Source organism: Lissotriton helveticus, chromosome 1_1 (genome assembly GCF_964261635.1).
Source record: "Lissotriton helveticus chromosome 1_1, aLisHel1.1, whole genome shotgun sequence".
NCBI lineage: Eukaryota > Metazoa > Chordata > Amphibia > Caudata > Salamandridae > Lissotriton > Lissotriton helveticus.
In genome coordinates, this window is record NC_136057.1 from 807,452,423 (window position 1) to 807,479,098 (window position 26,676).

Sequence of the window (26,676 nt, forward strand, 5' to 3'; positions counted from 1 at the left end):
TGGGAAGTAAGCGTCTAGCAATTTGAAGTCCCTTTTGGAAGTGCGTAATGTGTCATGCTATTGGTCACAATTGGGAACTGTTGTGGCTTAAATTAAGAAGGACTTGTATACGTGAATGAACTGTAATTTGGCCTCATGGAGTAACGTTGAAAGTGTGCGCGGCCCCTAGCTGCGGGTGACATAAAAACAAAAATACGCTACCAGCGCATGCGGTGAAGCCAGATGAAGCGTGTGTCTTAGTGCTTTATTTTAGCACTTTCCCAGGGGAGAAGGGAACATGTGCAGCTTGTGCTAGTGGGTTAGGACTTGTGTGCAGGAAAGAACTGTGCGTGTCTTCTGAGAAGAGTGTGTGAGGAGAGTATCTCTGATCAGTTGTATCGTGTTGTGATATACATCGGCAAGAAAAGAATAATAATAAAAATGGAAACAGTGAACATTTGTTTGAGTGTACCCGTCCAATGTTATTAACCCTTTCCGTGTGTCGGACGGCCCCTGGCCGTCCGACGTCACGGGGGGCGTGTGCGGAGGACGGCCGGGGGGCGTCCTGACCACACCCAGTCATAAATCACCCGCACCGCGGCGGAATTCCATCCACGGTCAACGGGTTAAAGAGTACTGTCTGGGATCTAAGCGCTCCAAAGGGGGCCGTGTTAAGTGAGCCAGCAGCAGTTGGGACACTATGTTGAGTCTGAAACCAGCTAAACCCTTTAAAGGTGAATATGACATTTGGGAAAATAACAAGCAGTGAAAACAACTCTACCTGGCGTAGTACGGTTTTTTCTTCAACAATGAGTGTGGAGTGTTGGCTCCTGTAGCTCCTGTCAACTCGGACGATACCTCAGAGTTGGTACGATGCACAAAAGGGGTCCACCTCTGGATCGTCTCAATTCTGTTAGCTGTTATAGCACAGAAGGTTGATATGATCAAGCGAGGGAAGGAAAGGATGGGGACAGCAGGGAGGGAGACCTGGAAGGCAAAGAGGAAACCATTAGTAACAAGCCCCTCTATAGAGACGGATCAATACCTTAAATCAAGCTATACCTATTGTTATGTACCTGTAAGGAAAATGATAGCACCTTCTTCTAGTCTTCTGAGAATGATAGACTAATACGGATGGTTCCAAAACTATAGTGCCAACTGTGAATCTGAATAACAAATATGGTGTTACAATCAATTCTATCACAACCACTATAGTATTACTTTATGCCACTTCATTGCATACCCACCATTAAAAGTGCCTTTTTGAACTTTACAGGGGATGGCATCACCAATTCCTTATAGACCCCTGTTATACAAAGGCATAAATAATAAACATCAATGATTCATTACATAAGAAACATGTATAGCAGACCATATACTTGATGGATTGAATTCATTAGCATTCCTCAAGTAGATAAACAATATCACAGTAAACAAAATGAACATGAGCCATCATAATCAAAGAAGAAGCAATGGTTATCCTTTTTGAACAATTGTTAAACCAGTAAATATTCCCACCGTATCATGCACAGCTTTGTTAAATGACTAGGTATGTTTCTCAATCATACGGTTCTCAACCCAACTTCGGCATTCCTCAAATGGCACCAATTATTCCAAAGCAGTTTCTAAACACGGCTTCGTCAGTGTCGTAATTTTCTCGTGCCCGTACAAAAGCCGTTTCCCACACGGCTGCGAGTACAAGACTGCACCAGTTAATTACCCCTGCTCCGCACCCTCCACTGACTGAAATCGAGGAGATAAGCATTGAATATCTCGAACAGGCGTCGCAGAGTATCTGCGAATAAATATGACCTACAGCAAATAACTCCAATAGAAATCAGAACCGGTGCCGAAGCACCCTTACCGGACCAAAGAGAGGGGGAAGGGTCCGCTTCCGAACCTCCGAATCCACGCTCGCAGTAGGAATAATCTGCAGCGTCATTCCGAACCGGCACAGCTTAAAAGCCTGCCTGTTCCGGATGTACGTCCTTCAGCTGAACCTCTGCCCCGGAGGTACTATGGGCATGCTGGTAGCAGTAGTTCTTTGGGAATCCGATTAGTTCCTGGCAACGTTCCGCGTAGGCAGATATTTTCATAACAGGAGTTGCTGATTTACTCTGCCCCTTTATGTATAATTGGACAGCTGGTTTGTTCAGGAAATCATATGGTAGGAAGCTAGTACGCTGACCCAAGAACAATTGATCAATCACATGTCATCTATTTTAATGTGAGAAAATGTACTGTGGCAATGTGTTCGAGTGAGAGGTCGTGCACCAGAGGGGTGGATCTTGTGTTACTGTCATGCCATGTTCAAATTGCAGCAGAGAGTATTGCTGCTTGTGTTGTTACTATTCATTGTGAATGTCCTGTTGAGTTTGCGGCAGAGTGAATTGTTGCATTTGTTTCAGCTGAGTATTTATCCCCTGGTCCTGTAGTCCTTGCAGTAGGTGGTTGAAGTGGAAATGTACTCCTGGTCCTGTTGTTGTATGCAGAAGGTTGGGGGGTGAAGTGGTGATGATTGAGTCTGTGTTTTTAGTACATACTCCTGGTCCTGTTGTGCATGCAGAAGGAGGTGAAGTGGTTAGACAGTGTTTTGAGTACTATAGTTTGATGGTGATGTTTTAGGGCCATGTGGATGCATCTTAGAATTAGTTTTCTCCTTCCTTAAGGGTTAAGAATTTGTGTGTGCAGTAGAAGGTGCGAATAGTCCCTGGTCCTGTGTGCAGCAGAGGGCATGAGTAGTCCCTGGTCCTGCCATTTATGTAGTAGGTTCACAAAGGTGTGCAGTCATCGGGCTGTGAGTAGTCCCATGTCCTGTTGAGTCCATACTAAGGGATTAAGTGTATGCTGCATGTGTGGGCTGTTCCCTGGTCCTGCCATGAATTCCATAGTTTTGATAATTTGAGTGGTGTGGTAATTGTATTACCTATGAAAGTGTGTAGTGGGAAGTGCAGCAATTGTCCTGCATAGTCTTGATCGTTTTTGAAATTGTATTTACCTGTGTTGATAATTTATAAGCCGAATATTTACAGACCTTATTGATTGTTTAGTTTCCATTTTACATCCTGTCGTATTTTCATTTACTTTTCTACGGGGAAGATATGTGTTGTGACCTGATGTTGTTATAACGTGTTCTCTCCATAGTTACTTAGTTCACTTCAGCTCAGTCAGAGTGTATGTGAAGTAATAGAATGTTGATGATTGCCTAGGTCTGTGAGAGTGTCCGTAGGAGTGGGCTGACAGTTAGGATGCTGCTCCTGGTGGGGGTTTCCCTTAGGCATATATATAGAACCTGTAACCTAAGAGTTTTCTTCTCTAATAAATCTACATCTTATAATATACATGACCAGGCTACCTGACTCCTGTTTACTAAGAAGGCATCTTGTATTTACAGCAAATTTCTAATCTTCCAAGTCGGTACCCATAGTCTTTATCATCTATTTCATACCCCTTATTTATAGTTGCAGCTCCCAGACTATCACTGTTCCATGTGCTCATGCACACACACACACACACACACACACACACACACAAACACACACACACACACACACACACACACACCCCTTCATTTTCTGAACAAATACAAAGTGAGAATGGATTTTATTTTATTTACTTGGCAATATATTACAACATCATTCAGGTGAAAAGTGACATACATAAACGAGGGGTGCATAAAACACCTTCAAATGATAAAAACTCCTTTTTGAATATTGGTTTCTTACATCATAGAAAATTATGTGGCAAAACGATCATCAAAATTAAGGACTCTGAAAAACATCTTAATACATACACTTTCAGAAGCATGTTGTCTAAATTGCTAGCTGGTAAGAGTCCCACTGCGTTAGAAAAGGCTATCTTCCCAGTGACCTTTATAGTTTAAGGAAAACAGTAAGTTTTCTCAAAATAACCCTCACCCACCAAGATGTCCATGATGGCATGCTTCCTCATCCCGTTCTTCCTGCCCCGCTGCGGGACGGGGCGTGCTGTGACCGACGAAGACGTGGGAGCACTTTGAAAGATGTAAACTATAAGGTAAATCATGGTATAAGAGTGGGAGGGTCTATTTGTGGGTTAAAAAATGCTTGGCTAAATGTTAACTAAATATTTATTCAATCCTATAGCTGGTATAGTTAAAAGTGGGGAAAGGAGAAACACACATCTATGTGTGTGTGTCTCATGGTTGACTTCAGTCAGTCCAGTATCAACCTCCAAAATCTTATTTCCCCACTACTTCATCTCAGAATTAATGGAGCAGAGTACCCTTGAACTTTGAAACAACATCTTCTTTTCCCTACACGTTTTTCCTACACCAACTCTTTAGAGTAAACATTATAAATTTTCTCTAACCACACTTGGAGCCTAGGTGGCTCAGCTGATTTCCAAAGTGCAGTAATTATTGACCTTGCCACTGACATTGCGTTTAACCACCATTAGAGTGTCAGAGCTGGACTGATATCCAAATACCTTTAGCAGCCTAATAATACTGCATTTACATCTCTGAATATATTTTCCCCAAGGAGAACCACATACACCTCAGAACCCCCTCCCAGTAAGTTTTCACCCTGTTATATTCCCAGATAATATGGATCCAGCTACCAGGCTAAGAACATCTAGGACATCGTAGCAGAGCAGGCGTATAATATACCATCCATCAAGTGTACAATACATTTTGCGAATGTTAGGGCCCAGCAGAACTTTAGAACTAAGGACAGAAGCTTCCAGCCATATGCTCCTAAGTTAAATTGACCGTATTCTCTTGTATCCATTTACATTCTATGGGTCGAAACTGATCCTGAAAATTTGACCCTCCTGAACTCAACCACTTTACCCATTGTCTCTGGTTTGTATAACTACCCATAGATTGGAAAAAAAACTGAACTATATCCTTGGTTGTTTAATTTGCAAAGGTTGATAGTTTCTCAAAATGGATGTGAATTTAAGATATACCATCGTATATTGCACCCAGGGTGTCCGGAAACAGGGCTGAGCTGCTTCCCAGGAAATATGAGCTTCATTGTTTATCCAATCCACAACTTTCCCCAGATTACACTGCTCTAATCTAGTAGCTACTCCTAATAGTTTGTTGGGGCACAGCCTTTTCACAGGAGTTTCTTCGTGGATGCTGGGAGTTCGTAGCCATTGAAATAGTTGTTTCTGTTTAGTTTTGAAAGCTAGAAGTGTGCACTATCTTATCTTTTTGGGGTTATTACTTGGGCGTGATTGGGATCTAAGCAAAATAAAGCTCCTTCGTACATGGCCCATAGCAAAGAATTATCGAAAGCATTGCATTTAGCCAAATCAACATACCTAGCGATATTTATTAAATGGGCGGCAAAAAAATATCCTTTTCAATCTGGGAGGGATAATAATCCACATTATAATAATCCACATTTGTAAAGCATGGACAATCACCCGTAAGGGTCTCTAGGCGCTGGGGGCCATCGGGAAGATTAAGTAAGCTGCTGCCCAGAGTCACATGGTGCAGGGCTAATCTGCCGCCGGCGCCGGGGATCGAACCGTGATGCCCCGATTCCAGATAAGCCTCCTTGTTGAGCAGGACGGATCAACTTCTTCATGCTGATTCTGGGGCTGCTCTTGTTCCACATAAAAGCACTAATCAGCGCATTCAGCCGCTGAAAAAAAATATTATATATCACTCAGGAAATTGATGTAAAGAAAATGTAGCAGTGGCAAAAGATGCATTTTAACTAATGCCAGTCTGCAGATTATAGAGATCGGCACCTTCCCCTACCAATCCATCATAATCTATATCTTGTTGAGCAAGGCAGGGCAGTTTAAATCCTATACATTTTTGGACACTCCTATACCCAAACACCTAACCTGACAATCTTCAGAGGAAACCGCTAAATGACACCAAAGTGAACAGCATCAAAAGCTTGATAGTATTTTTCTGGCTGATGGGCTCTGAATTATTACTGGTACCTCAAAAATCGATCATACCGTGTTTGTAATTTATACAGAAGCCTTTTGGTAGTTAGGCGCTGTAAGTGGGAAACACTTTGAAGCATCTGCATATTTGAGGATTCTTTTAGGGTTTTGGAACACTTATTGGTGGAACTAAATGCTCAAACTACTTACTAAGTTTATGCTTGAATATGCAAATTGCCAAAACATTCTGGAGTTAATGATCAGCATGTATGTTTGAAACAGAATTTGATTAGCATAAATGTACCTTTTCAGCTAGCGAGCTTCAGCAGAGCAACAGAGGTATTTACTAGTGTTTTACCCATAGGAGGCATATAGGTTCTTGGGGGAAAAAGGAACATGGACTGTAAGGGGCGTTGACCAGAAGCTTCACCCGCTCCGCAGATGTGTTTGTTGATAGTTGACTTCTTTTCTTCGCTCTTCTGCAGTATGATCGACTGCATGTTGTGTTATCTTCATTTGTACATCACGCAACTACTTTTGATCTGTTTTTGCAACTCTCGAAGATCGCTGGGGATCCAAGGGGTGCCTTTCAACATATCTCTGCTTTCTTGTTGATTAGAGTGATTATTACAACATATTGTTGTATCTGGTGTGGTGCACATTGACTGTCAGTTGGGTGTAAAAAGCAGTATCCAGAGTAGTCTGTATTATATCAGCATTGGTCTTAATTGTGTTGTTCGGTTTCCAGTAGTTTGATGGAGAAACTGTGTGTGTTTATGTATTAGTTCACCTGTATTATTTTTGTCTTTACAATCGCTTACTTTGTGGTGGGATCAAAGGGTCAGGTACACTTAAGATCAATAAGTTCATAAACCCTAAATTGGTGCAACTTCAACATGAGAGTTGTAGCCCTTGCCTTGTCCTTATAGATGTCTTTCAACCAGTTGTATTTGTTCCTACATATTTGTGATTATGATTTTCTTCTGTTGCAAGCACATTTGAGCACTGAGTTGTCACTCACTGATCTTCACGCCATGACTGATTTTAAAATGGATTGAACGAAACAACGTATATGAGAAAATTGCTCAATAAACATATCTGCATGTATTTTTTCATAATACCTGTAGTGATTTAGATTGCAATTGAAGCTAATCTGATAAGCATAGTTTTTAATGTTAATTGTACTTTGGGTAAAAATACACATGCCGATATGCCAGGCAACATTTTTTTGTGGATGAACCATTGTTTTAACTTTTAACCTTACCCACGCTCACTTTTGATAGAGAGGGTACCCTTTGTTTTAATACCCTTAACCGTGGGCCATTCAACTCAGTAAATCACTCTGCTCATTTCAAACAGGGAAGCTGCATTCTTTTTTGGTACGCTGTCGTCTGTTTCCAAGAAGGATTGGAACTACAGAATGGAACTCTAGCAAACATTTTTTCTTTGGACATGTCATTTCTAGTTCTTTTCTTTTTGCTTCAGCAGATCTTTGCAAGATTGCCATCAAGTTTTATCTATTCTCCTTGATCTTTGTTTCCTTTCAGGTCATTCCTATCCAGGAGTATAGCAAGAGAAATTAGTCAGGTAGTGTGTTCTCAACGTGCCTGTAAACCTCTCCAGTTTATTGCTCACTTGTTCTTGATTCCTTTACTCTAGGGCTCATTTCCACAATATTATATCATCTTGGTGAAATTGGACCCCAGAGAAATTGGACCCCAGACATTAATCCTTATCACTTATTTAAAGGTTTGTCATCTAAAGAGACTAGAGTACTACAAGGATTCTCTTTTCTGCTCCCACGTGGAAATGTAATATGTCATCTCTAGGATGTCTGAGAGGTAGACGCGATGGTAGACCAATGGGAGGCCTGTACAAGACCTGTGCTTCACAATTATCCCCATTGGCCTGAGAAAAACTAATCAGTATCTATGATTGGCTGTTGGGCTGGAATCCACAAGAGTTTTGAAAATATGAGTATAAACCATTAACGAAATTCTTTCGGCCTTTACTAAGTAAAAAGTCATAAAGAAACACAAGTATTTGCACTATTAATACAGATAATTCTTGCGCGTACCTCTACACTGATCTGATGAAGAAGGTGGAATACAGTTGAAGAAGGATACCCTACCCAACCAGATTTTAAAGTAAAATGAGAACAGATTCTCATAGGAGCCCTACTGGTTGATAGCCAGTCCACACATTTGTAGTCTTCTTGCTCACATTGGTGGCCATTTCAGAGCAAAGGTAGGAAAGGAGAATGTAATAATCCTTTCACAGATCCCTCTGATGATAGGGTACGCTGTATAGTCCAGTATAGTGAGCTTGTGAGTCCGCTGAGAAGGGTGAGCGGTGGAAGCTTTGATATCTGATGAGGTCATGAGACTGTTTGAGGAACTCTTCTGTTGAAGGTGGTGCAGAAGTTGGCATGATGAATTAGTGGTAACAGCAGTAGGGCTGGGAGTCAAAGTCCATGGCATTGTGTCCACAACAATGAAGTAAACGAGGCAAGCAGGACCCACCTTCAGACAGGGATGCCCGAATACCTTGCACTCTATATAGTCCTAGTGTCATTGACTGCTGGAATTTTGCTCCACTGTTCAGGTGGAGCAATACCTTAGACTGGAGCAAAATACTGGTACTTACATCAGAACTCTGAGAATATTTTAGAAAGGAAAATCCACTTGAGCAACTTCCTTAGGATCAGTCACTTCCTATTTACGTTCGCAGCTGATTGAGAGCAACAAGAAATGGAAGAGCAATAGGAACAACATTTTTGTAAAAAGTAGGCTGCCCCATCACATTGTGCATTGACATCTTCATCTGAATGTGTAGTGTCAAAAGTCTGCCCATCAAACAGTAGCAACAGCGTTCCCCTGGTACAAGAACTTTACGTTTTTCATCAATCGTTGCAGGTTTGTTTACATGACACTTTTATTGAATTAAAGGCAAACTTGTCATATTCTGGACATGTCTTATCTAATGTATCCCACTGTACAGACCGTTTTCTGAGTGGGCTCTTATTTGCAGTTAGTAGAAACACATTAATTGTATTTACTCATACAATGTAAGTATTGCTATTGCGTTCGTAATATTGCTGAAAATAGGCTTTGAGATTAGAATCTAGGAAGATGAAACCTCTTTTCCTTTAAGAATATTAGATATTGATGACTTGGAAATTCTCTACAGGTAAAGCTTGTTTGACTGGTGAGACAGAAAGGAACAGTGTAATTCTACATTAATCCATGTATAACGGTGTTGGTTTAATATTTCAATACCTGCTCTTAATTGCAGGTTCCGTGTCACAACTTAATTTACCTTTAATGAGCTTTGGATATGCACGAACTTTCAGTGCTGCTGGATTTGAGAACAATTGACCATAGATTTGCTTCACATCCAGTTATGTAATTTGGCAAATGCATAAAGAGTTTAAGATGACAAATTCCCATACGTTGCGATCACAAATAAAGGCGCAAATATTATGCAACAACACTGTGTGCTTAGAGGATTAGTGGTGAGAGGTACCCGTGCATGGCAGCACGATTGTCCTTCTTTCAAGTGTCTTTTCTGCCACATCCAGAGTTTGGCTGTGCTCTGAGAAGTGCTGGCACTGTCCCTTGTAAAAGGCAAACGAGTACTGGCTCGGAGGTTTACTCAACCTTTTAAAGTGCCAGTCCTAAGGATTGGTGTGACTTTGGTGTCGAAAGTGTTCATTGGGGAGTTTCAGCAAACCTTAACCAGCTCTTAGACATTGTAAACCCTATCCAGTTCTTAGACATTGTAAATAAGGGACCGCTCAGTCACGCAATTATGGTCACAGACCTGTCAAGTGAAGCAAGTAATGAGCCTGTGTGCATTTAAGATTTGTTTGTGAAAATATATTTTGTCACAGTTGCATAGATTCTTCCATTACTGTTTTTAAGGCAACTTCTAACTCTTGCATTGAAACATTTCCCTCTGCCTTCACAGTCCAACACATTCCAGCATCTGTCGACTATTGGCTGCAAAACTAAGACTGGGTGACAGTCCCACTCAGGACATGGGTCTGGATCACTGCTGTGCAGACGTCAGCTACAACAGTGTCCTTGTTAGTTTCCTTCTGAAAGTGCAAGCTCAGTACTTTATTAAGGTTTTCTGTTTGGGTCAGTTTCTCCGTCTCACAGTCTGACCCATGATATTACACGATTTGCCTAATTACAAGCTTGCTTGTGAGCAGTTCTATGCCACACCGAGTTAATGGAAGTATCTAACAAGCTACATTTACAGGTTTCCTTGACCGCTTGTGGTGTTTTTTCTATCTATGCCCCCTACTTTTGTTTCCTGGGTCAGAAGAGACCATTTGCAACGCCTTCCAAGAGAACAAGTTTATTTTAAACTTTCATTACTTAGCGAACAGTAAACAAAGGACACTTTCCCATTCTTATGACATTTCAATTACAGTGGTACTCCGCAGTCATACATTATAATTTGAAACAGGACAGTAGGCAAGTATTACTCCATAACTTTTCATTATAGTAACGCACCACCCATCAGGCTGTGACTACAGTACATGCTGCTCACCCATCTTCAAGACTCCCACATGACTATTGTATGTCGCATATCCCAGTGCCCCCACATGCCATATCCTATATATTTTGTCACCTTCAGGGCTAGCACCAATATCGCTAAACATAAAGACTGGGCACTCTCGTTTCTTGATGCTCACCATCAGTGGATTTTTCACCCCTTCTTTAGTTGCTCTGTATGTACTATACAGCGTCCAGAAATTCTTAGGCCAATTGCGGGGAGGGAGGAGGTCGCTATAGTTCCCAGTTTGGGTGCTGCACTACAGCATATCATTCGCCCACTGGGCAGTAGTAGGAAGCGGTATCTTCAATCAACAAATCGCCACTCTGCGCTTGGCCAGCAAGAGGCCCATGTCCACTAATCTGCGCACCTCTTTAGGCAAGGACTTAGAGTAGCCCAGCAAAGCCAGACCCGGCTCAAGTTCCTGCCCAATTATCAGCCATCTGTTCGCTGCAACGCCAGATGCATGAAGTCAGCCATCTGTTCGCTGCAGCGCTCGCACCCCGTCTCTTCCCTTGGCTTAGGCCATACCTGCATAGCCTTTCCGGAGTATAGTAAACCCTGTTGAGATATTTGAATTGGATCAGCCGGTGTCTGCCATTGAGAGAAACACGTTTCGTGCTGCTACAGCAGTACGTCCATATTGCATCGTCTATTTCCCTGTCTAGATCTCTTTGCCTTGCTAAGCAGGCCTTGGTAAAATAGTTCTCTCCATAAAACATAGTTAGCTTGCAGGTTTTAGATACTATTCTCGTCGGTTCGCCAGTTTTTATAACGTAAGATAGGGTGGTCAGCTATGGCAGTTCGCTAAGTCTTCCCCCCCCCCCAAGATCTGTAATAACGCGTGCCGAGTTCTGTGAAACTGGAACTTGGTAAGTAGGGTGGGCGTAACATCCCCTATCTCTAAGTCTTCCCAGTTTCTCTCTGTGCCGCCCACAAACAGGTTACCTACAGTACTGACATCTATTGAGTAAAGGGCACGCACTACTCCCCCATCCCTACATGGAGGCAACCAGTGGCACCATTCCAGTGGAGCGAGCAGAGAAGACAGCATAGCTCTTGCCTGTAACTTTAAAAGGTGGTGCCATGCGTGTGTAGTCACATTGACTGAATCAAGAATTCCCGTCCTATGATGTGGGGGCGAGAAGAGCAGCATGGGCAATGGACGAGGGGAGGGCTCTGCCCTCTCACTGCCAAGTGCGGGGTGTCAGGTGAGCCGTGTATCCAGTGCGCCGTGTATCCAGTGCTAAGCATGTGCACTTTGTGCTGCCCTAAAGAAGAAGTCCAAATCAGGTGCTCCCAGTCCTCCCATGTGATACGGTAACGTAAGGATTTGCCATTTGACCCTCTGTTGTTTGCCCGCCCATGCCAATTGGACCATCAATGTTGTAAGTCTCCTAAAAAATACGCTTTGAAGAACGAATGGGATATTAGAAAAAAGAAACAGAAAGCGGGCAGTTTCACCATTTTCATTATAGGGACTCGGCCCAACAGGGATAGTGGTAATTGGATCCAGCTCTCTACTTCATTTTCTAGTTTGCTAACCAATACGCCATAGTTTTCCCTGAATAAGACTTCGAGTCCGAGTGTATCTTGATACCAAGGTATCGCACCGAGTCTGTCGTCAACTGCAACGGGTAGTCTGGTTCAAACTGAATTGTGGCTAGAGTAAGGGCAAATATGATAGACTTTGGCCAGTTAACACACAGTCCCGACACCCTTCCGAAACGTACCACTTCACGTAGAACAGACGAGAGATTACGTTCGGGATCACGGATATATAGGAGCGTGTCGTTTGCATAAGTCGAGACAATAAGTTCGTAGCCCGTAATACAAATACCTTCATACCTGTGGTATTCTCGGAGCACACAGGCTAAAGGTTCTGCCACCGAAGCGTAAAGTTTTGGTGAAAGCGGGCAGCCCTGTCGTGTGCCCCTAGAGATCTGTAATGGGTCCGTCACCAGATTGCCAATTTTAATCCTGGCCGTGGGCGCACAGTATAGCACCCCTATTAACTGCATGAAGACTTCCCCCAGTCCCATCCCCGACAACACCTGCCTCATGAAGGGCCATTCAACGGAGTCGAAGGATTTCTCCTTGTCAAGAAACACTGCTATCGCTGGGGTGTCCGGTTTAGTGTGCTAGTTCTCACCAAACACTGTGCGCAGATTATAAGATTTCGACCCGGAACAAACCCTGCCTGATCTGGAGCCACTAGTGTTGGGATCAAAGGAACCAGTCTATTCGCCAGGATCTTCGTGAAAATGTTAGTGTCAAAATTAAGCAATGAAAGCGGTCGATATGATGAGCATTCCTCAGAGGGTTTATCTGGTTTCAGGATGGCTACAATTATCGCCTCTCGCATCGTACGTGCCATAGTACCGGACACACACATGTCATCAAATAGAGTAGCTAAGTGCAGCAGCAGCAGGTCTGAGTACGCCTTGTAGAAAGCAACAGTCAGACCGTCAACACCTGGAGCACTACCCGGTTTCATACTTGTAAGTGCCATGATTATTTTTGTATTTCTCCAAGGGTCGCATCAGGAATTCATGATGCATGTTAGTTAACCATGGCAGCTTAATATGAGTTAAGTAGTCTACAATTCCTTCATCCGAACCTGCACTGCGGGTAGCGTAGAGCTGTGAATAATATTGTCTAAACCTCTCTGCAATGGCTGCTTCTTCAGTAAGTGCCTTTCCTTCTGCTGACTTGAGTTCAGAAACAACTGTTTTTTTCTCGCTGTTTCTTTAGTAATTGGGCTAGTACCGCACCTGGGCGGTACGCATCTCCGTAGATGCGTACCGTGGCGTTTTTAGCAAGGAGTTTAATTTCTGCATCGGCAGTATCGTGGTAGTCTTCTAACTGAATTTTGAATTACTTTAGTACTTCTTCATCAGTGCTAATATGAAGGCGTGCCTCCAGATTGGCTAATATTGTTTTCAGATCTGCGAGTCTCTTACCCAGCACCCTAAGGTCCCCCTAGTGTTTAGACATAGTTACTCCGCGAATGTAAACTTTGAATGCTTCCCATCCACCTGAAAGCTCTCCACCGAACCCACATTCTTATCGAAAAATGTTTTGATCGCTTCAGCCAGCTCCTCCTTAAACACTGCTTCTAGCAGAGAGGACGGTGGTAACCTCCAAATGAAGGGGGGGATAGATCTCTGGGGCATATCTAGAACTAATAAAATCGGGGAATGGTCCGAGAGCATACGGGGGAGCACCTCACATGTCCAGGTGCACTCATACAGCTGCCCGGCAGCCAACCAGTACTCTATACGTGTATGTTGATCGTGATACGCCGAATAATGCATATATATCCCCCTTTATCAGGGAATCTCTGCTTCCATACATCGTGCAAGTCTAATTGTACCATGATGTCTGTGACCGTCCTAGCTGCCGCCGTAACATGTCTCACCCGTCCTCCCGATCCTTCCTGGTCGGGGTTTAGTATTAAGTTTAGATCACCTCCCCAGAGTTGATGTCCCGCCCAACATTTACGTACCTTTTCAGTCAGTGCGGCATAAAAGTTGGGGTTATCATAATTGGGGCCATATACATTAATTATAAGCATGTCCAACCCCTGTCCCTGGCACATGGAAATTACATATCGCACTTCTGCGTCAGTTTCCAAGGGATCAAGCCTGACGGAAGCCCTCGGGTGAACCCATGTAAGCACTCCTCGTGCATGGGTGATAAAACCCGCTGCATGGATAGGACCCTGCAGCCCTCTACTACAGAGCATGGGGCTATTAAGAGGAAGGTGCGTCTCCTGCAGTAGCGCAATGTCTATTTCATGCCTCATCAAGTAGTCCAGTACTTTACGTAGTTTCCTGTGGTTGTTCAGACCCCTCACATTCCATGTGAGTGCCCGTATTTTACCCTACGCTGCAGCCCGATGGGAAGTGCTGCCAGCTGTCCTGTGGTCACGCGCTATTGAACTATTTGTGCCTGTCATTGGAGCATACAGCTTGCGCAATCGTCACGTGTAAAGAGTAGTGTCCATAAAGAGTGTCCAGCCATTTAAGTCTCCATCCCAGCACCACCCCACCCACGCCAGGCCATCCCCAACGGTGCCTAGGCAAAATATAAGCAAACATGCCTCTTGATCCATCCCAGAAAGCAGCAAGCATAAACAACACAACGTAAAGCCAAGAGGTCCCGCCCCTCCACCCCCAAGGCACAATACCCCAAGTTTGTGTTTCACTCGCAGGCAGCGGTAGCTTGCTTACCAAATTAAAACTTAAAAACCCAAATCTGGTATCCGCTCTGCACTACATCAGTAAGATATAAAGCATCTGCATAAGAAATGGAATCTCCAATCCCCATCCCGCCTTCATGCCATAAAATCAAAGCGTATATCTAATTAACCAAGTCCCTCGCCCAGGTGTCATCCGTATGTAGTCCCAACATTGTCCTCCATGTTACTAGTAGCAACTTAATCACATTAGTACACATGAACCCCATGCATTATACACTAGACCTCCACTTATAACCTCGTAAGTAACATTCTTATCTGGATTTAAAACAGTTCAAAGTTCAGTCCTGATCTTCTAAACAGCCACCTTCCGCTCCCTCCCCGGAGCCTCGCTCTGGGCTGTGTCGCTTGTCTTTAGATCATTCCTTCAGGGCCTTTAGTAAGACTTTAAAACTTTAGGATCAGTGAAGGTCCTGGCGGTTAACATGGAGCTAGCACAGTACAGCATGGCGTAGTCTATGTTGTGATGCCTAAGTTGCTTCTTCAAGGGGGCGAACTGCTTCTTGTACCCTTAGTGTGAAGTCCGGAAACAGTGATATAGTGAAACCTTCGTATTGTAGTGACTTCTTTTCTCTGGCAACTTTCAGCGCTGAGTTCCTGTCTGAATAGTTCAGTACCTTCGCTATAATCGGCCTCGGGGGAGCGTCGGGCGAGGGACTAGGGAGCGGTGTGCCCTCTCAACAACAAACATAGGTGAAAAAGTTTCGCTGCCTAGGAGCGTTACTAACAATTTCTCAACAAATTGCTCCATGTTGCCAGTCTGGGTCGATTCCGGAAGGCCCGTGATCCTTAGGTTACTCCCCTGGGACCGCGCTTCATGGTCCTCTGCTTTATCCAGTTGTTTGTGGTGGCGTCAAGCGTTGTCTGCGCTTCTTCAACCTTGTGGCCCGGCGCTCAGTCATGTCCAACCATTCTGCGTGTTTGTCCAGTCTCTCGGACATTCTGTCCATCGGATAGGAGAGGGAGTCCATCTTGGTGCCTAGGACCGAAAGGCTGCTTTGTAAACCCTTTTCCATCGCCACCAGCATAGTAACGAATGCCGCCATCCATTTCTTCTTGGGTTGGATCCTGTGTATTATCTCCATCTTAAGCGCCTGCGTCCCGCACCTTATACTTCCTTTGGTTGAACGTTAGTTTTGGTTGTGTCCTATCAACCTTGCCCATCTCATAAGGTTCTCTATAACTGTTCAGATCCAAGGTCTGTACTCGTCCAAGGTAGACCCCACTGCTGCCGCGTATACTTCAGGATTTATGTGGTTGTGCCCCGACGGCCACTGTTGGGAGGAGCAAACAGGGCAAGACTTTATGTCTGCTGCCCACGTTCGCGGCTTCCTGTGAAACAGCCGCCGCAGGGCTTCGGGCCACAGGCACTGCTCTGGCGTTCTCCTCACTGCAGTCGGACAGAGGTCGGGTCCCACCGCAATCAGACGGGGGCAGAGTCCCCTCTGCTTGTTGTGTTGGTTGGCTGTCGCTTCACCTCCGCTTACTCCCGGGGCGTAGCTCAGTTGTTCACGCTCAGAATATTTCAGCAGAGGTTATAGCACTGCGCCAACCCAGTACCCTTCAATCAGCAGTGCCTGTACAAGCACCTGTCCAGTTGATCGCGCCGTTCATCCGCGCCGAGAGTGCCAGCCTGTATCACCACACACAAGATTCCATCCAAGTTCCACAGGATCATCCCAGACACCACATGGGCAGCTGCTCCCCACGAAGTGCACACTGTTCTTCTGTCGTCACTTGGGTTACAGGCAAAGGGCTACACAGAGCTCCCCTCCTCTTAGGGAGATGGGGCACCACCAGTCACCAATAGTTCTTGCTCGCCACTCAGTTCCTACTATTCAGTCGGGGATTACTGTCTCTCCTGTTTCCAAATTGGCGGATCTCGCCCATCCCACTACGCATCTTCTAGTGCCCCCCAGGGCCAATCTGCTGCACCTCCAGTAAAATGCCACTCTGCTCACAGATTGCGCCGCAGGGGGATCGCAGCAAGCGCGTCTCACAACCTCGCTACGGCACTGAAAATGGCCACTGCTACCTTCCGTTCTCGGCAGCAGGTACGCCGCCGCTCCTCAGTGCTCCCCTCTCGAGCCCTTGCCGTCTGGCCGCCCCACTGGCCCGAAATTGCCTTAATCTCCTCACCGCATATGAGGGGGGTCTCCGCCCAGGTCTTGCGCTCCGCTGCTGGTGACTTGACTTTCCCAGCCACCACTAGGGCTCAGTTCTCCGCCGAACTGAAGAGCATAAGCCGCCACAGCTCTTCACGGCAGCTAGGGGATCCCGACCAATGCCTGCCGTGCACAGGCCAAGATCCCTCGTTCCGTCGTCCGGGCGAGTGCATAGTTCGGAGGCAGCACGTTGCACTCTAGGCCTCCTCCAGAGCCGAAATCAGCCCCAGCGAAGCCACTTGTACTCTGCAGATGCCGGATAATTGCAAAATAGAGCGATGGAGGCCATCTTCTTCACGAGCACGCTACGCACCCCCTCCCCCACCAAGCATATTCATTTTTTCAAATGCTAGATGTCTCGACTTTCACTATTTACATTGGTGAGAAGTATTTGCTTACTACTTCTTTTTGTCTGAAATCTCACTGAACAACAAGCTATTGAAATCCAAGACACAAAGCAGCAAGAACGACAGGCGAAGGATGAACAACTCATTTATAACAGTCTGTAAAAAAAAATAGAAAGAAACTCTCACAAGTGAGGTTGCTGACTTCACCAAGGCATGCTCCATACCATTGCGCTTCTTTGTAATGATGCGAGGAAGGCGGAAAAGTATATAAAAAATGATTTACTCAAGTGTAAGGTAAAAGACCCACTGGAGCCTAGAACAAAGCATCCAGCTCGAACCAACTCCAAACCGTTATCCCCCCTACAATCTCTTAACACATCATTCTGATGTTACATCGATGAATTCTAATATTACGTAAACCATTCTAAATGACATCTAAGGAATCTATATTCTGCTATGGAAATGGAGAAAAGACCCAATTACCACATGTATCTTTTTAACAGAATAAATGAAACAACCGCTAATAACTAAGAAATAAATTTTTAGGCATTTAAAATATAATCATCAAACTTTTTGGGTAATTTTGAAATTCTCTTCTGTAACGTTGAGTTTTCTTGAACAGAAGATTCCGTAAAGTCTTCATCATTGGACACAGACATATTAGAATCACTCTGAGCCATATCATGTGTATCAAAATCTTCAGAATCTCCTTGAGACATATCATGTACATCAAAATCTTCAGTGCGATCAAACCACACATGGACACCATCTTCATCTTTAGCAAAAAACTGTTCTTGCCCTGGTTTAAGAACTACTACCGAACTTTTGCTCCACCAACCTTTCTCTTTAAGTAGAACAGCTGACTCAGTTACTCTCTCCACTTTGAAAGGAATAGTAAACTTTGATGAACCTTTGCGATTCATAGTAGGTTTAATGATACGCACCCAATCATCTACCTCAATAATTTTGTTCTTGGTTTTATGAGCAACATCATGATACTTTTTGCCTGCAATAGGAGAATCATTAATATTTTTAAATGCTTTAGCAATAACAGTTTTCATGTTATCCTCAACAATGTTACCATTAAATTCTGGTGTCAACATAGTTTTAGCTTGCCTTACTCTCATCAATAGGTATGGAGAAACTCCAGAAGAACTATTTGGATTTATATGATAACTCCACACATTTTCCTTTAAGAATTCTAAAACATCTAACTCACTTTCTAATGCTGCTTGAATCCCCTCTTTGATAAATCTATTGGCCCTTTCAACTTAACCATTAGCGCGAGTGTAATATAGAGGTGCAGTTTCTGAGTGTACACCAAATTTCTTCAAAAATGTTTTTATTTTGTTGGAAACAAATTGCACCCCATTTTCAGATAAAATGGTATTGGGTGCACCTCCAATTCTAAATATGGTATCTAGAAAATCAATTAATTCATCAGTCACAGGATGTTCAACAAAAGTGTAGTATATCCACTTCGAAAAATTGTCAACAACAATAGAAAATATTTTTCCCTACCTAAGCATTCATGTGGTCCTGAAAAATCAATTGACGTTTTTCCCCAGGGACCTGGGACCCTCTTGAAGTGATAAAGGTTGTGTTGAAACTTTCCAATGTTTATCAGCCTTCACATACACAGAACAATTGTCTACTATTCTCTCAACATCAGCATCCATGCCAGGCCACCAGTAATGAACTTTAAGAAGTTTTTTTGTACCTGAAATACCAGGATGTCCAGAATGAGCCGACTTGAAGAGTTTGCTTCTCACACCACCAGGTGGTACAAACAAATGTTGAGGTAATAAAATACCATTTTCAATGCTAAGTTATTCAGCAAGTTGGGCAAAGCTTTTAAAATGATCCTCCAAATTTTTAATAGGCGGCCATCCTTTAACCACAAATTGTTTGACTTTAGATAAAACCGTATCATTTTCCATTGCTTCAAACCATTCTTCCTCAGATACCACTGAAGTACATTGATCCACAACACACTCATGTTGATCAATCACCTCATTATCACTTTCATTTTCTGGAGGACGTCTTGACAAATAGTCAGCAGTAAAATTCTTACCACCAGGAATATGTTGTATTTCATAAATTATACTCTTGCAACCTAGCAATCAACCTTACCAATCTTGAGGATGCTTTACCACTTCTTACTCCATCCATCATATAAACAAGGGGTTTGTGATCAGTAACTAGAACAAAAGGTCTTCCCCACAGAAAATGTTTAAGCTTTTCTACTGCCCACACACAGGCTAAAGCCTCTTTTTCGATGGTACTATAGTGCTTTTCAGTTCCCCGAATACCTCTTGAAATAAAAGAAATAACTCTTTCTCTATCTTCAATGATTTGAGTAAATACAGCACCGAGCCCAATAGCGTTCGCATCCACCGTTACATAAGATTTACTTTGGGGATCATATGTATTAAGACCAGGCGCCTTAGCAATCAATCTCTTAACATTTAGAAAAGCTTCATCATGAACACTGGTCCAACAAAACTGAGAACCTTTCTTTAAAAGCTGTCTTAGAGGTTCAACAACCAGTGCATACCCTTTAACTAATCTAGAATAGTACTCTCCTAATCCCAGAAAAGAACGCAAAGAATCCTTATCTTTGGGTTTGCTAACGTTCTCCAAAGTGTTTCCCAGATCTTCTTTTGGAAAAATGCCACAAGGTGTAAGTCTGTGTCCTAAATAAGTGATCTCCTCAACAAAAAAACTTAAATTTTTCTTTGCTTACAGTCATACCCTTAGAACCAAGAATACTAAGAACTTTATCAAGAATAATGTTGTGTTGTTCTCCATTTTCAGCAAAGATCAAAATATCATCCTGAAATGATTGGACACCCTTAATACCCTCAATGGAAATTCGAAAACACAATTGGAAAACACTGGCCGCTGATGCAAGTCCAAACGGCATCCTCAAAAATCTATATAAACCAAAAGGGGTTGTGAATGTAGTAAGATCTCATCAAGAAGTACCTGATGGTACGCAGATTTAAGATAAATTACTGAGAAAAAGTTTGCGCCATTGATAGCTGATAACATATCCTGAATACGGGGTAAGGGGTAAGTATCCACAATAATATTTTTGTTTAGAGGCCTGAGATCAACACATAATCTCAGATCCTTTTCTTAAGGGCTAAAACAATAGCGGAAACCCATTCCGAACTATCTGTAGGTTCTATGATACCCTCAGAGCACAAAGTGTCTAAATGAGCTTTCAATTTTTCTCTAATACCAAGGGGAACCATCCGTACCTTATGTTAAATTGGCATAGCATTTCTTTTGAGCTTGATTTTGTGCATGTAACCCTTGACTTGTCCTACCTCATTTTTGAAAACATGCCGTGTTTTTTAAGAATCATTTCTAAACTTTTCCATTGAAATGTTAATGAACATCAAACTCCCTTAATTGCAAAGGGCGATCAGAACCTAGACAGACATTTGCACCCAACCTTCCTAAATCAAACCACCCCACAATATTCTTGCCATCAATAGCGACATAAATTTTAGTAAAAATCTTTCTTCCCTCAAACTCTAAGGAATCATCAAAGAAGCCTGGCAGAGAAATATCAAAATTTCCAAACGCCTTCGGATTCACATCCGTTTTTTTAAGCTCGACATTTTTCCAATTTTCCTTAAAAAACACATCAGACAAAATGGTGATTGGTGATCTCGCATCAGCCATTGCTTCAAAAGAAACATCACCAACTAAAACTGTACCTAAAGGAGCCTTGAAAGGAATATTGATGTTATTTACTGAATAGTCAAATAAATCATCATAAATTGTAAGAAGCATGTTTTGTAAATCATGTTCAACAATATTAATGTTATTAACATTAGAGTTTGAGGACTTTTTAGGTGCATGACATACAGAAGAAAAGTGACCCACTTTTCCACACTTTCCACATTTCTTCTTTAAGGCTGGACAATCAGAACTATTTCAACTCAATTTGTTTCTTTGTTTGACAAACCCCTTATTAAAAGATTAAACAGCACAAACAGGCAAAGAATGATTTTTGCATCTTCTGCAGAAATGACTTTTGAAGAAATTATAGATCTTTCAATTCCCTTAGCCAAATCCAATACCTCGCTTAAAGTGGGATTACGACAAGCGAGAAGCCTCTCTTGTATTTTTTTTTACTCACAATTTAAAAGTAAATTGATGTCTTATAAAATAGTCAACAGATGCTCCATACTCACAATTCGCAGCTAATACTCTTAGAGCAGCAACATACTCTTCAATTGTTTCATCGGAAAGTTGCTTCCTTTTATGTAAAGCATGTCTTTCAATTAACACAATTGGTTCATCCTGAAATTGCTTTTCTAATCTCGCTATAGCTTCTTTATATACATTCCACCCTTTACCTCCACCAGGTGGTGCAATTGGAATTACATTTATAAAATTTTCAATTGCAGCATTACCAAGAAAACTAAATAAAATTGCTTTTAGCCTCTCAGGTGAAAACTTTGTGCCATCTATGGCTATAATATAATTTTCAAATGATTCAAACCATTTTTTCCAAGCTAATTTGGTTTGCCAGGAATCTGTAAACAAATTGTGGGTTGGTTACATATTTGTGAAGCTGCCATGTTTAGTTCAAAGAAAACACTCTAGTAAGCACAAGTATTTCGATAACAAAGAAAAAATCTTGTAATGTTCCACAATAACCCTGTTAAAAAGCTTTCCTCCTTATATAAATGTAAAGTATTTGTAGATCATAGTAATTAATAATAAATTAGTGTGCGAATCACAGAAGAAACGCACAATAGGTTGCGTTAATGAAGTAAGAAAACAAATGTCAGGATGCACTGTGGGAAAAAAAAAGTTAAGTCAAGTGTGCGCATCACTGTAAAAACATGCGCAGAAATTGTCCTAATACAGTATGAGCATCAGTATGAAAATCAGTGTGAAGATGCGCTGAGAATAAAAGTTAAAACAAGTGTGTGCATCACTGTTGAAATGCACAATGGTTCGGTAAACAAATAAAATGAAAAAATACCAACTGGATACTTTCGTCGCTAATCCAATGAAACACTTCTTGAATCACGAAAAACAAAACAGCACAGTGAAACACTGTAACGGGTCTGTACTGCTAACAGAGAAATGCCGTGATAGATCTGCTCAAATACGATTTAAAATGGCCGCCGATGACGTTGAAGCGTCGTAACCTGGATACAAGCACAAACAAAATGGGCGTGGTTGCGTGCTAGTAACGTGCCAGAAGAAACGCAACGTGGTCTCCAGATAAAACGCAAGCTGAAATGCGGGAACTGACGTCACTTCATTCGTCACTCTCCACTGTATCAGTGCGTCGACATCTCACGCGCTGTAACTATGGCATCCATGAGCACTCAAAGAATAAAGGTAATTCAAATTACAGTACCTTTAGCAGAATGAATGTAAACTCCGTTTTTGACATAATCTTCACCAAACTTGAAGTAAATAAGTCTGTGCCAATAAATACAGACTTGAAAGAAAAATTCCGCTGAAATCGCCGATCGGTTAACTTGCACAAAAACGGAGATGTAGATAAAATCTTCAGAAACTTTCTGACTCTGTGGGTCAACACTTAAAAAGAGCTTGTCGCCATTGTAATGATGCGAGGAAGGCGGAAAAGTATATAAAAAATGATTTATTTAAGTGTAAGGTAAAAGGCCCACTGGAGCCTAGAACAAAGCATCCAGCTCGAACCAACTCCAAACCGTTATCCCCCCAACAATCTCTTAACACATAATTCTAGCGTTACATCGATGAATTCTAATATTACGTAAACCATTCTAAATGACATCTAAGGAATCTATATTCTACTATGGAAATGGAGAAAAGACCCAATTACCACATTCGTGCACACCTTTTTTTATTGATACAACTTGAGGTCCTCTGGTGTAATTGTCCCTCATGGTACCCAGAGAATGCCTTTCACAGCGAGGTGCTGGGATCACTATTGGTTTAGGAAGAAAGTGGTATTTTGAATGCAGAGCAGCCTAAGGCAACACGCAAGAGAGCCTCACAAAAACACTTTTTGGACTGTGGCGTGGCAGGCATCAAATGGCAGTTGTTCACCCCTCTTCCCCCCCCCCCCCCCAAATAAAAAAAAAAAAGCATGTGCTGTGACCACGAGGTGTAGGGGGGAAACAGAAGAGCTGCTGGGGCGGGTATTTGAGGGAGGGTGCAGCATACGAGAGGGAACAAGAAAATACTTGCACTTTCATGGAGTGCTCAATGAAAAAGAAGTAGTTCCTATGGTATGAGCATAGGAAGGATACAAGTCAGCTAATCAAAAGGATTGTAAAGTGGATATGCTCTAGAGTAAGACAAACACAAGAATAAAGCAAGCACCCATATGCAAGTAGAGGGCTGCCTCTAAGCCCACTGTACGTTTCAGTTGTGGTCCACAAGAGGTCTTTCACAGACAGACCGCTATGAGCGTTATTCCTTAAAATAGTTGCTAAAAGTTACAATAACATATTTCTTTCAACACTGCTGCTCTTTACTGCTGTCCAGTACACAGATTCAGTGAGATAAACTGTAAGCAAAGGGCAAATATATATCTGTGAAAAGGTAAAGAAGGTGCAGTGCTCTAATTAACCTTTCATCTGACACAGTCAATTAAAAGGGCTCCTATTCAGGTTAACTTTCTTGCAGGATTATCTCAAATGTCAGACAACTTTCACTCTCGGATCGCCCAGAAATTCATTAGCTTCAATGAACAAAGGCGTTAGGGGTAATCACACTCTGTGGGCGGTGCGGTGTCCTGCAGTGACAGCAGGAGAAACCATTATGTCACCAAACTAATCCTCGGGGCTGAGGGATAAATCAATGGTGTGTCACAGAGAGAAAGGAAGTTGTGTCCAGCGCCAGAGAAGTAAGATGTTTCCACAGCTATGAAAATCAATGCAGGGGCTTCATGTTTACGGCCCAACAACGAATTTGTTTCGTAATAATGCTGCAAAACAGTTTCAAAATGTAAACGAAGTACACTTTGTTTCTATTCGTGTGCATAAATAAATGTGTGTACATTTAACATAAAATTCCACTATACAAATAAATGAAATTCTGAAAAAAGGAAACTCTTAAGCTCTAAAATATATTTTGTGATCAGTAGTAAGAGTAGAAACGACAATTAAAGAACTGTTTTGCTATGATACCAGGACAGTTGTATTTCTTTAGCACTCACTAATTGAGGGAAACGGAAATAAAAAAATTGCAGCGGTCTGGCACATACAACACTTGCTTAATTTTGTAATCTTGCCGTAAATCCCTTATCTAGGTCATGGCAAGCTTACTGAATTTTGGCATCAAGCAAGGCACGATGGGAAATAGTATGCAAATCATCATGCCAGAGGATGATTAATGTGTTCAAGATACTGAAAAACACACAAGCAAGACATTTAGCGTACACACAGTATTTGGGGTAATATCAAGGGGTTTATACCAATGAACATAGATAGTTGCGCATTTCACTTTATTTCTGTAGCAACATAACACAAAATCATGGTCGATGCTTAAAGGAGACAGATGTGATGTGAATCTTCAACAAAGGCTATCTTAATTTTTGGCAAAAGGTCTCGAAGTATTTTTTTTCTGTAGGGGCACTTGTGGTCATCGTATGCCATAACGTTTCATTGTTTTCCAAAAACAACGTTTTTAAAGCAAGTAGAATGGCAGCTGAACAGAAAATGTACTTTAGGTCTGGGTTGCTTTTTTATTTCTAAGGTTCGCTATCCGCCAGAAAAAGAGCTTTGAGAAGCAGGAATAAGAGTGGGCTTCCAGGCTGCCCGCTTTATCGTCTCTCATCTGATTGGACAATAGTTGTGTGCTTCCACTTGTAATTCCCCTTAGAGTACATGAACTTTGAAGCGTGCGGGAACTGCTAGGAAACTCTATTGTTCACATATACAAGCACCCCATTAAAAAGAATACTCTCACCTTGGTCTTTCAGTAAAAATAGAGTCTCATCTTAAGTGAACCAGGAACAATAGGGCCAGCTGAACGTGATGATTGGCTATGGAATCACTGCGTGATGGGTGTCTGCCACAACCACCATGATACTATGACAGCAGGCATTTTATAGTTGTGTGCTTTTTAAGATTTCTTTCGTTTTCTGTGGTTCTAAGCAGACTTTCAGTGCGTTTTGTACCATGGTGGATGTAGAACACTAACAGGAAATGGTCACAATCGTCCTTGAGATAGAATTCCTTAAATGCATCCCATGTTTTGGACTAGCTAGAGAGCTCTCTCTAGGCAGAAGCTATAGGTTAACAACCATCAACAAAAAAGTGAATCTATGGTCAAAGATTTTTTTCCAATCTTATGGGGACACTCCCTGCTTCACCAGGTCACACTTTCAGCTGCCATACGCCATACATGCTGCTTGCTATACGTTTATGTGCAGTGTCTCTACATGCAACCATGAACCCCAAGTTAACCAAAGACTTTTGGTGCCTGGGTAGGTCTAGTGCGATCCACATTCACAACAGCACCATTTTTACAAGCAAAGGAAACTGTGTTCAAACTAACACTATGAATGATCAAACGATGGGGGATGAATTGTGGCAGCTGAATGTAGCTCCCTAGGCATGGGATGCATGTGGTCAGCCCACTTGGTGCTACAGTGGAAGCAGCGGCAGTCCAGAAGCTTAGGCTGGGAATGAGTTCGGTTTGAGCTTTTGCCAGCAAGGCAAGGAAAAAGGAATTATTTATAATATGCTCTGGTAGTGCGTAGGAGATACAGTGAATGGTTCCACACTTGGGGATTGTAGATAGCAGTAGTGGAATTGAATGTATTAAATGATAGTTGATTTCGTCACGTGGTTATTAGATGGTGCCGAGTTCTGGAAGGCTTCACTATGTTGGTCAAAATCGGGTACAAAGCAACAGCCTTAAGTGACGGAAAGGTGGCAAAAGCACTGCACATTTTTCTCTCCATTGTAGAGCTGGCAAGTGAAATTGTAAATCCAATTGAAGGCTGACTCTATTGGAAGAAAGTAGATGTTATTAGGACATTGATCATTCTTATGAAGAGAGGAGGGGCAATGATTCAGCAATTTTTCTTGCATTAGTAGTAGGGAGATACTGTCGGGTTCTACTAATCTTGTGCGCAGGATCGAACGAAAGAGATGTTATTTTCCATCTCTAGCCGCTCGCACCGAAGACCACATTTACTAAATATGAGAGCTAGTGGTAGAAGCAAGAAATGGGATAAGAAGCTCAGAACACCACATCTGGCTCATCACTTCAAGAAGTCAAGCAGGTCTGTAGATTGAAGAGGATCTCTACAAGACAAAGAGATATTGTAATTGGAACAGTAAATGTAACTGTAATTGTAAATAGATATACCTTAGGAATATCCCTGTAAAATCAACTCTCTGTGCTTTGATAGGTAGCTGGAAATTCATGAAAGCTAAACACAATTAAACATATATGTTTTGAAAAGTACAGGTGCAATCATTCT

The 26,676-nt window shown here is 42.4% G+C and overlaps 1 protein-coding gene and 1 long non-coding RNA gene across 3 annotated transcripts in view; one reads left to right on the plus strand and one right to left on the minus strand.

The window, feature by feature from the left end:
- DOCK4 (dedicator of cytokinesis 4) overlaps positions 1-26,676 on the plus strand; it is a 1,604,094-nt gene that overhangs the window by 274,276 nt on the left and 1,303,142 nt on the right. The window lies entirely within an intron of this gene.
- Positions 767-1,363, minus strand: LOC144770865 (uncharacterized). The gene is made up of 3 exons (XR_013599060.1): positions 1,227-1,363; positions 1,056-1,145; positions 767-966 (listed from the first exon to the last, which is right to left on the minus strand). It is a non-coding gene; the product is annotated as an uncharacterized LOC144770865 (long non-coding RNA).